At 45.1% G+C, this 12,512-nt stretch overlaps 1 protein-coding gene across 1 annotated transcript in view; it reads right to left on the reverse strand.

Moving 5' to 3' along the window:
* The window catches only part of LOC126210238 (ankyrin-1-like), a 68,172-nt gene extending 57,403 nt beyond the window's left edge, over window positions 1–10,769 (reverse strand). The window contains exon 1 of the mRNA XM_049939425.1: window positions 10,642–10,769. The gene's annotated coding sequence lies outside the window, so the exon portion shown is untranslated. The remainder of the gene's footprint in view (window positions 1–10,641) is intronic.
* Window positions 10,770–12,512: the final 1,743 nt, after the last annotated feature.

Consider the following 12,512-nt stretch of genomic DNA (forward strand, 5'->3'; position numbering starts at 1 on the left):
CCGAACCGAGATTCGAACTCGGGTCCTTTGCCATTGCCTGCTAGTTCTGCAACGTTCGCAGGAAAGCCTGTTAAGTTTGGAAGGTAGGAGACGAGGTACTGGCAGAAGTAAAGCTGTGAGGAGGGGTTGTGAGTCGTGCTTAGGTAGCTCAGTTGGTAGAGCACTAGCCCGCGAAAGGCAACGGTCCCGAGTTCGAGTCTCGGTCCTGCACACAGTTTTAATCTGCCAGAAGTTTCGTATTGCGATTCCTCGTTTAAATCGTCGCACGGATGACTTAATTGCTGGTAGTGTAGTAGGTGACCACTGGACAGAGAAGCAACTGAAATCGCTTAGCGATGTCATAACACTACAATTGTACACACAGTAAGCGAATGCATTTGCAGTATCGTGCTGTAGGTCGCTGAACGAGCGACGCCTTCCTAGTCATTGGAACATACCATTTAAAATTGTAATGGCATTACTGGTAAAAGAAGTGAATCAAAGGTTACCTACAACATGTACGGAAATCAGAGTGCACTTAACAAATGTTGGAGGACGTGAAAGAGAAGCGGTAGTACGGAACTGAGCGAGAGAAGGTCGTAGCCCATCGCCGATATTATTACATCTGTACATTGAGGACACTGCGATGGAACCTAGGAGAAATTTGGAAGGGGAATAAAAGTTCAGATAGAAGCAATAAAACTTTGCGGTTTGCCTATGACGTTGTAATTATTCTCAGAGACAGCAAGAACGTGGAAGATTAATTGGATGAAATGCATAGAGTATTGCGAAACGGCTATAAATGAACGACAACAAACGTAAAACAATTATGGAATGTAGTCGAGTGAAATCAAGGAGTGCTTAGAGCATTGTATTAGAAAATGCGGTAATAAAAGTAGCGGACGAGGCTTTTTTATGTTGTTGTTATTGTTGTTGTCCTCAGTCTTAAGACTGGTTTGATGTAGCTCTCCATGCTACTCTATCCTGTGCAAGCTTCTTCATCTCCCAGTATTTACTGCAACCTACATCCTTCTGAATCTGCTTAGTGTATTCATCTCTTGGTCTCCCTCTACGATTTTTACCCTCCACGCTGCCCTCCAATGCTAAATTTGTGATCCCTTAATGCCTCAGAACATGTCCTACCAACCGGTCACTTCTTCTTGTCAAGTTGTGCCACAAACTCCTCTTCTGCCCAATTCTATTCAATACCTCCTCATTAGTTATGTGATCTACCCATCTAATCGTCAGCATTCTTTTGTAACACCACATTTCGAAAGCTTCTATTCTCTTCTTGTCCAAACTATTTATCGTCCATGTTTCACTTCCATACATGGCTACACTCCATACAAACACTTTCAGAAACGACTTCCTGACACTTAAATCTATACTCGATGTTAACAAATGTCTCTTCTTCACAAACGCTTTCCTTGCCATTGCCAGTCTACATTTTATATCCTCTCTACTTCGACCATCATCAGTTATTTTGCTCCCCAAATAGCAAAACTCCTTTACTACTTTAAGTGTCTCACTTCCTAATCTAATTCCCTCAGAATCACCCAATTCCATTATCCTCGTTTTGCTTTTGTTGATGTTCATCTTATATCCTCTATTGAATACACTGTCCATTCCGTTCTGCTGTTCTTCCATGTCCTTTGCTGACAGAATTACAATGTCATCGGCGAACCTCAAAGTTTTTCTTTCTTCTCCATGGATTTTAATGCCCTCTCCGAATTTTTCTCTTGTTTCCTTCACTACTTGCTCAATATACAGATTGAATAACATCGGGGATAGGCTACAACCCTGTCTCACTCCCTTCCCAATTACTGCTTCCCTTTCGTGTCCCTCGACTCTTATAACTGCCATCTGGTTTCTGTACAAATTGTAAATAGCCTTTCGCTCCCTGTATTTTACCCCTGCTTTTTTATTTGGGCCACAAAATAAGTGACGCAGGTCCACGCAGAAAGCTCGTAAAAGGCAGACTGGCAACAGGGAGGAAAGCATTTCGGAAAGATGTGAAATTTAGTAACACTGAATATAAATTAGTGTTAGGAAGTCTTTTCCGAAGGAACGTGGATAGAAAGTACGACTGTATGGAAGTGAAACAGGGATGACGAAACAGCCCACACAAGAAGAGAATGTGATGCTACAGAAGAACGTCGAATATTGGATGTGTGGATCGAAAAAAGAACTGCTCAAGTTCCGAGTAATACTGCGGAAAGAAGTGATTTGTGGCACATCTTGACCAAAGGAAGGCATCTGTTGACAGGACATATCCTGAGGAATCGTTTCTGGAATTTGTGGTAAGTTCCTATGGGACGAAACTGCTGAGGTCATCGCTCCCCAGACTTACACACAACACACACACCACACCAATGCCCGAGGGAGGACTCGAACCGGTGGTTGGGGGAAGGGGAAAGGGGGGGGGGGTTCGCGCGAACAGTGGCAAAGTGGCAAGGCGCAAGGCGCCTTAGACCACGCGGCGAGGAATCGTCAATTTGGTAATGGAGGGGGGAATCGTGGGGGCAAAGGTTGTAGGTGGAGATTAAGAATCGATTCCCAAAAGCAGGCGCAGATGGGTGACGCCAGACAAGAGGGGACGAAGCCTGGCTTCTAGACATCGGCAGCTCAGAACCGCATTTTTACAGTTTCTGACACACAATTCAACAAAACCTGACGTTTTAATTTCACAGAATGGGCATATGATTAGTGAAACTAAAGAGTTCAAAGTTAGCGATCGTTCGACACGAAAATTATTCTACTTTGCTTATTTTTATTCCCTTATGTCGTATGGTATTATATATATTGGGGTAAATCTTCCCATTCTAAAATGGCATTTTTGGCTCAGAAATGGGCGGTTCGGGAAATAAGTGGTGTAAGTTCGCGAAATTCTTGTAGACCCCTGTTCACTTGACTGGGTATTTTGTCATTCGCCTCTCGTATATATATATTCTTTACTAAACATTTTATTTTAACTCTTATGACTTTTATGTTACAATTTCGTGTACTGACAGGTTCCATGACCTTGGAGATTCGCTCCTCAATTTGGTCCTACGGAACTTGACGTGTAAATAAAAAATAAGCAAAAACAATCAATAGTGTGATGGTACATGTCCCAAAAATAAACAAGCACGCACATGTCCACTGCTCAGACTACTTTGCGGGACGTAGCGGAGAATACTTCAGGCAGAGTCCACTGTGCGCACCGCTGTTGCGCCAGCCTCACTGCTGCTCATCGCCTCCCTCCCCCCCCCCCCCCCCCTGACAACATCCGGACAGCCAGTTTCGTCTGGTTGGCCGCACTGCGTCAGCTCCACGGGGAAGTCCCGGCCTGCGGCGACACGCAGTGACGTCTCCTGGCGGCCTTGCGCTTCCTGCTGGCAGACCCATGTTTCGCAACGCCAGCAGATTTCCTCGCAGCTTCCAGACTTACAGCCACCACGTTTTATGACGCTGCTTGAAGCACTTGCAGTGTTGGTGTTCGCTTTTCAGAACGGCATAAGCTACACTGCCGGTTTCACAATTCATTTTACGTTACAGAAAAGTCACGGGACAGCCCTATGCACACACACAGGTGGCGGTAGTCTCGCGTGCGCATGGCGTAAGAGGGCGGGGTGTTACCGAAGCTGTTCAAATGGTTCAAATGGCTCTGAGCACTATGGGACTTAACATCCATGGTCATCAGTCCCCTAGAACTTAGAACTACTTAAACCTAACTAACCCAAGGACATCACACAACACCCAGTCATCACGAGGCAGAGAAAATCCCTGACCCCGCCGTGAATCGAACCCGGGAACCCGGGTGCGGGAAGCGAGTACGCTACCGCACGACCACGAGCTGCCGACTGCCGAAGCTGTCATGTGTACGCAAGGGATTGATATAAAGAGATTCCCAACGTGATTAGGGCCGCACAACGTGAATTAATAGGCTTCGAACGCGGATTGGTAGTTGGAGCTAGTTGCACAGGAAATTCAGTTCTGGAAATAGTTGGGAAATTCAATATTCCGAGATCCAGAGTGACAAGAATGTGCCGAGACTACCACATTTTAGGCACGATCTCTCATGACGGACAACACAGTGACCGATGGCCTTAACTTAACGACCGAGAGCAGCGGCGTTTGCACAGAGTTGTCAGTGCTAACAGACAAGCAACACTGCGTGAAGTAACCACACAAATCAATGTGGAACGTGCGTAGAACGTATCCGTTAGGAGGGTGCGGCGAAACTTGGCGTTAAGGCTACGGCCACACTTGAGTTTTTTGAAGCTGAACGTGCAGCGTCTAAAAAAGCAGCTTCAAAAGTCACCTGGTGGTGGCCACATTCGACCGTGTATATAGCTTCTTTCAGCACAACGCGTCCTAGCGACCAAAGACGTGAATGTGGCCATATATGGCTCAGCAGCGTTTCAGTCCTGCCTGGGTGACATCGCAGCATTGAGAAATCAATGTATTAAGTAAACAATCTGCAACAATAATATGTGCTGCATTGCTACTGACTCGACAGAGACGACGTAGACAAAAAAGACGTTTTTGGTCTCATCCAATAACTGAGGACAGATCAGAGAGGGGAACATTCAATCTGCTACACAACAAACTTAAAGAAAACACTAAAAAGTTTTTTGGGTGCTACAGGATGTCTATTACGTCATACGAAACTCTGCTGTCTAATGTGTCGAATGCTATTACTGTAAGAAACACTCGACTACGTGATTGTGTAAGAGCTGAAGAAAAACTACCAATTACTCTGAGGTAAGTGAAGTTTTATTACTTATTGTATTATTTCTTTACAATGCATAAAAGGACAGGATTGAATCTTCTGATTTTTTCCTCGAAGATCATTGTAGGTGTGCTGCTTGTGGAGATGATTATTGGTCACTTTCAGATGTAATTCTGGACGGCTGTGCATGTTCGCTATCAAGTTCAATTATTTCCATCTCACACATTTAAAAACCGTAATGAAACACAGTACTTTGTGTTGACACACTGCAAAGTTACTACTGAGTTCACGTGGGAACGCAATGTGAGAAGCATCTTTTGACACAGGGAAGGGGCCCCGGCCCATTCGACTAGCGTCTGACCTTGAGGATGCGCCTTCCCGTCGGATGTTGGCAGAAAAAGACGCTGTGTGTGGCCACTACCGGCCTTCTCCAGCCTGCCTACAACCGTGGCGTCTTTTGACGCTGAGCGTCCAGCTTCAAAAACGCAGGTGTGGCTGTAGCCTAATGGCCTGTGGCGAGTGCCTTTGCCTGCAACGCCTCTCCTGGGTCCGTGACCGTATCGGTTGGATCCCAGACGACTGGAAAACTGTGGGCTGCTCAGGTGAGTCCCGATTTTCAGAGTTGATGGTAGGGTTCGAGTGTGGTGCAGACCCCACGAAGTCATGCACCCAAGTTATCAACAAGGCACTGTGCAAGCTGCTTGTGTTCCCATAATGGTGTGTGCTGTGTTTACTTGGACTGGATACTGTGGCCCAGATGACCAACTATTGACTGAAAATGGTTATGTTTGACTAATTGGAGGCCATTTGCACCCAGTCATTTGACTTCATATTCACGTCACCTAGCCTCAATTGTTCGCGATTGGTTTGGAGAACATTCTGGACAATTCGAGAGAATGACTTAGCCACGCAGATCGCCCGACACGAATCCTATCGATCATTTAGAGCACACAACCGTGAGGTCAGTTCGTATACAAAAACCGGGCCGGCAACACCTTCGCAATTATGGGCAGCTATAGAGGCAGCGTGGCACAATGTTTCTGCAGGGGACTTCCAGCGAGTCGTTGAGACAATGCCACGTCGAGTTGCTGCACTACGCCGGGCGAAAGAAGGCCCGTCACGATATTGAGAGCTTCCCCATAACTGTGACGGCAGACTTCGTGGTAGCAGTGTCAAAAGGCTGGAAATATGTTGAAAATTTTCTCATTAACAAATGTTTACATGCATGAGAAATTAACGAATGGTTTTATATTAGTTTCACAATAACTAGGTATTACTTACGTTCCATTAACAATCTAGTTAAACGCACTGGAAAGCAGAATACAGATTATCATGACTCGATAAGCACTAAAGAATCACAGTCCGCTACCTTACCATTACTGAGCCACATGTGAGCGATACTTTCTGTTCAGCACCTTACGACCTGACATGTAACTGACCTACATCAATCAGTGGTTACACTCTTAAAAGCACACTCCACGAATTATGCTGGACGCATTACAAAATTTCGAAGTATAATAAGTATGATGAGTAATGAAAAAATAACAACTTCGTGATCGGAAACCGATGTGGGACTATAAAATATGAAATTATGTCAAAAAAAAGCAGAATGCATTAGTGAAAATTACTCGAGAAGCGAGAATAAAATAATGACTGAAAACAGCACCTCGAATTACTTGCCACAGGTGAAAGCAGTTACCACTAGTTAATAAATGATATTTGTGAACGTACTGTGCACCAACAAAGATTTTCAAAAAGACTTCTTGTGTTCTACAATGCCATGTTCGCTGCTGGATTTTTACTTTTACCGGGGCTTAATGGCCTTTCAGATTCATAATTATTTTCAGTGTCAGACAGCATTAGTTATGCAGCAGTTTACGGCCTAAGGTGTACTACATGTAGAGCTGTCAGTGGGTACCTTATTAAATTGAAACTCTACAAATTAATTTAAATGCGCTACATAAATTCTAAGTACAGTAACTATGACCAATAACGGGAAGATAACTATTTCATAATCAAAAAGTGAGGCTATAAGGTACGAAATTATTTTTTTCAATAGAATATGTTGCTCAAAATCGCTTGAGAAAGCGTCACTACCTCTACGTACGTCACGGACACTCGGGAGGACGAAATGCAGGCGGCCAGTGGAGGCTGCCTGAGGAATCTCCGCTTCTGCAGCCCACCCTGGTCGGCGTCTTTTGAGGATTCACACGGTTATTTACAGGTTGGCCAAAGAAACTGCGCAAAGGCAACTAAGAAATTGGCACTGAGGATTTATTGTCGTGAAATATGTCGCGTAGTACATTGTATGTTTACATTCGTAGCAAGGTTTCGACACGTTTTCTGTTCGCCATCTTGTGCTTGCACGAACACATTAGATGACTGAGAAAAGTTCGTCACTGTCTACATTCACATAACAGACTGTAGTTCTGCAGAACCGGACGACCTGTCTCACCCTAGCATCCACGTTCGTAGTGGGATCACATTTTGAAAAAACGAAAAAACCAAGCACGTGCTGTTGTTTGATTTTCACGAATGTATAATGACCGAACAGACATGACGTAATGAGGCGAGACTGGAGGGCAGCACACACACACACACACACACACACACACACACACACACACACAGCTGGAAGCTAACACCTGTACAGCCGGCCACTCACAGACCCTGGAGACGAGCCGACACCACTCGCTCGCTGCCTGTCGTGCTCTGAGGCGTAACGGGCCAGTGAGTCGCCGCTTCTAGCTAAGGCCGATATTACACTATCAAATTTCTTTGTCCAATATCTTTGTCAAAGATATTTGATAGTGTAATAGGGACTTTGTCAAATGTCGTCCAATATTTGATCAAATCTAGGGCCTCGCTGTATATTTAATCAAAGAAACCGCTTGTCTTCTGTTCACTGCAATGTGACATGTTACCACATGGAGCGCTAGCATCGCTGCAGCGTTCTGTCGTCTGTAGTGTTTTTATAACCATTGCCGGTAAATACAATTGGTGTGTGCCGACAACTACAAAATTAATAGAGATGTCTGAAGCTGATGAGGCGCTTTACAACGTGGGGCACCCTGAATATTAGGGTGATTAAGAAGATTGGAGACCTGACCTGACCTAACATAACATAACATAACATAACCCTCTCCTGTGTCAAGGAATCGGAGTGTTACAGTGAGCCTGTCTTCTGAAGATGTAGCAGTTCTTAAGTGAATATTGTGCTTTGCGATATGAGGATACACTTCATTGAGCACATACAGAAATGTATGCTCATCCATTCTTAAGTAATTGATGTACAACTTGACGTCTTCCACTGTAAGCTCACGTAACAAGTTTTGTTGAATGCTTTTATCGTGTCGTCGTAAAATCCACGGTTACACCCAGATTAGATTAGTTTTTCGTTCCATAGATCCGTGCTGAGGAGATCCTCGTGGATGTGGAACATGTTGATTTTTTTTAGCTGAAATAACAATACTAATAGTATGAATAAATACAATACATCATTTGTTTCTATTAAAAATTTCGCTAATGGAGTAGAAGGAGTTGGCCAGTAGTAAGTCTTTCAGGCTCCTTTTAAACTGATCTTTATTTCTAACTAAATTTTTTATGTTTCCTGGCAAATTATTGAAGATGAAGGTGTTCCTGAGTAGTGGACCCCTTTTTGAACTAAAGTAAGTGCTTTTAAGTACATGTGCAGATCATTTTTGTTCCTGATATTGTATGTATGAACTGAGTTGTTTGTTGGAAAAAGAGATATATTATTTACGACAAATTTCATTAAGAAGTAAATATACTGAGAGGCAGTAGTTAGTATACCCAATTCCTTGAAGAGGTTTCTGCAGGACGTCCGTGAATTTACTCCACAAATAATACGTATTACACGCTTTTGGACTCTGAAAACTTTTGTTTGACTTCAAGATTTATCCCAAAATATTATCCCATATGACATTATGGAATGAAAGTAGGCAAAGTATGCAAGCTTTTTCATTTTTATGTTGCCTATGTCTGCTAACACTCGAATTGCAAATACAGATTTGTTAATTATCAAGTTGTAATCCCAGGACTTTTAAGACTGTCAACCTCGTATGTATGGTTCCATTTTTCCCCCACTTCTTTTCCGCATGTGCACACAATGCAATTGGGGTACGTACAACTGCTGAGGTTAATAACAAGTTGTTGTCAGCCATCTTGAACTTTGACGAAAAATTTGATGACAGTGTAATACCTCTTCTGGCGCTACGTCAAAGATCTTTGTCAAATATATTGGACGGAATATTGGATCACATCTTTGATCAAATCTTTGACAAAGAAATTTGATAGTGTATTACCGGCCTAAGCACCCTGCTCCGTTAGTAAGGCCGGTATTACACTATCAAATTTCTTTGTCAAATATCTTTGTCCAAAATCTTTGTCAAAGATATTTGATGGTGTAATAGGAACTTTGTCAAATGTCGTCCAATATTTGATCAAATCTAGGGCCTCGCTGTAGATTTGATCAAAGAAATCGCTTGTCTTCTGTTCACTGCATTGTGACATGTTACCACATGGAGCGCTAGCATCGCTGCAGCGTTCTGTCGTCTGTAGTGTTTTTATAAACATTGCCGGTAAATACAATTGGGGTGTGCCGACAACTACAAAATTAATAGAGATGTATGAAGCTGATGAGGCGGTTTACAACGTGAGGCACCCTGAATACAAAAATAAAATAAGAAGACTGGAGACGAGACCTGACCTGACCTGACCTGACCTGACCTAACCTAACATAACATAACCCTCTCCTGTAGCAAGGAATCGGAGTGTTACAGTGAGCCTGTCTTCTGAAGATGTAGCAGTTCTTAAATGAATATTGTGCTTTGTGATATGAGGATACACTTCACTGAGCACATACAGGAATGTATGCTCATCCACTCTTAAGTAATTGATGTACCACTTGACGTCTTCCACTGTAAGCTCACGTAAGAAGTTTTGTTGAATGCTTTTATCGTGTCGTCGTAAAACCCACGGCTTCACCCAGATTAGATTAGTTATTCGTTCCATAGATCCATGCTATCCTCGTGGATGTGGAACATGTCAATTTTTTAAGCTGAAATAACAATACTAATATTATGAATAAATACAATACATCGTTTGTTTCTATTAAGAATTTCGTCAGTGGCCACTAGTAAGTCTTTCAGGCAAGGAAAATGTATTTTTTGTTTCACGCCAGTGAGTAATTTCCGTAATGTGGGCATTATTTTTTGGTTTATGTGAAAGTCCTCCATCGTCTGTCGAATGGCCGATTTTGTGAAACTGTCTACGACGATGGGTTTCCTCCCTAAATTATTAGTTTTTCTTCGCGGCGATTCCAGTAAACCATGCACCTTGTTTTCGCGTTCCTTCCTTATGCGTCCTATTTTGGCGAGGCTGACGTTTGCATAAACTGCAGGCCTTTGATTGGGACTGGTAATATTAGCCAACAGTTCTTTTTGTGTAGCCTCCCCAACACAAGCTGTAATAACGTTAGAGACGATCGAACGCTCGTTCTGCGCAAATATCTCCTTTGTATTCTGCACATTTTCTTGCAATGCAGGGCGATTATCCATCACTTCCGGATACTGAAGTATATCAGCGAATACACAAAGTCAACTGACTGAGATTGGCAACTAAGATCCCACGAACAGAAGCGACGTATATCACAGCACGCCGAACTACACTGCTAGATAGGTAACGGGCAACTAATTTTGGGTTGCCCTGTAGGCCAGTGGCAGGGTTCTTCCGGGAAAGGCCACTACCCCCACCAAAAACGCTGCTCGCTATTGAGTTTACAGACTATAACAAGTTGTCGTCCGCCATCTTGAAATTTGACGAAAAATATGACGACAGTGTAATACCCCTTTTAAGCGCCACGTCAAAGATCTTTGTCACGTGAAAAGCGTGCGCTTAGCAACGAAGAAGGCGTGCCGCGCCCCTACCTGCAGCGTACACGCACGCCCGGCCCGCTCTGCCGCTGGAACGCACAGTCCTACTCCACGGCTGTGGCACGTCCCGTCCCTGCTACGCCTGTTCACAACTGGCGAGGCCGCAGATGCAGCCACACGCGACTTCCGTTCTGCGAATGCTGGGGGAAAATGAGCGAACGAGCGAGGCGTAAAGTGGCAGCGCGCAGCTTCTTCCGAGAACTCAGCCGATCAGAAACTTCCCACGACAGAACGTTGCGTTACGAGTCAAGTATTCGTAACCCCGTGAGCGCGTGCCTTGTTGCAGACAACAGGTGCAGGTGGACGATTAGTGAGTGCCGGCCTTGTGTGCGCGCCTCCCACACTCCGCCACACCGTCGAATACTAGACGAGAAACGACCGCGCGGAGTGTCTTCGCAAACGTCTGGCTGGCTCTATGAGTACAGTGAGTATGTCCAAATAGAGGTTAATGCGGGCGTTAACTTTCTGAATATACGTATACGATTTATCGGATAGGTCGAGCAACATACAGTATGATATCAGACTCTGACGGTGTTATTGGCTACGGGAAAGTATCGTCACTGCACGATCGTAAGGAAATTCACAAAGATTGGACAATATTTTTACTCTCTGTAATAAATGCGAGCACATCATTAAGGTCGATATGCAACAGGACTTTTGGAACACGTATTCGAACATTATGCATTTCCTCGAACAGAACGGTCTATTGACACACAGCCAACACGGATTGAGAAGACATCGTTTTTGTGAAACACAGCTAGCTATTTACCCACACGAAGTTTGAGAACTATTGACAGGGGATTACAAATTGTTTCCTTATTTCTAGATTTCCAGATAGCTTTTGACACTGTACCACGCAAGCGGCTTGTAGTGAAATTAAGTGGTTATGGAATATCGCCTCAGTTATGTCACTGCATTCGTGATTTCCTGTCAGAGTGGTCACAGTTCGTAGTAACTGACGGAAAGTCACCTAGTAAAACAGAAGTGATTTCCGGCGTTCCCCAAGGTAGTGTTATAGGCCCTGTCCTCTTCCTTATCTACACTCCTGGAAATGGAAAAAAGAACACATTGACACCGGTGTGTCAGACCCACCATACTTGTTCCGGACACTGCGAGAGGGCTGTGCAAGCAATGATCACACGCACGGCACAGCGGACACACCAGGAACCGCGGTGTTGGCCGTCGAATGGCGCTAGCTGCGCAGCATTTGTGCACCGCCGCCGTCAGTGTCAGCCAGTTTGCCGTGGCATACGGAGCTCCATCGCAGTCTTTAACACTGGTAGCATGCCGCGACAGCTTGGACGTGAACCGTATGTGCAGTTGACGGACTTTGAGCGAGGGCGTATAGTGGGCATGCGGGAGGCCGGGTGGACGTACCGCCGAATTGCTCAACACGTGGGGCGTGAGGTCTCCACAGTACATCGATGGTGTCGCCAGTGGTCGGCGGAAGGTGCACGTGCCCGTCGACCTGGGACTGGACCGCAGCGACGCACGGATGCACGCCAAGACCGTAGGATCCTACGCAGTGCCGTAGGGGACCGCACCGCCACTTCCCAGCAAATTAGGGACACTGTTGCTCCTGGGGTATCGGCGAGGACCATTCGCAACCGTCTCCATGAAGCTGGGCTACGGTCCCGCACACCGTTAGGCCGTCTTCCGCTCACGCCCCAACATCGTGCAGCCCGCCTCCAGTGGTGTCGCGACAGGCGTGAATGGAGGGACGAATGGAGACGTGTCGTCTTCAGCGATGAGAGTCGCTTCTGCCTCGGTGCCAATGATGGTCGTATGCGTGTTTGGCGCCGTGCAGGTGAGCGCCACAATCAGGACTGCATACGACCGAGGCACACAGGGCCAACACCCGGTAT

Source organism: Schistocerca nitens, chromosome 10 (assembly GCF_023898315.1).
Source record: "Schistocerca nitens isolate TAMUIC-IGC-003100 chromosome 10, iqSchNite1.1, whole genome shotgun sequence".
Taxonomy (NCBI): domain Eukaryota; kingdom Metazoa; phylum Arthropoda; class Insecta; order Orthoptera; family Acrididae; genus Schistocerca; species Schistocerca nitens.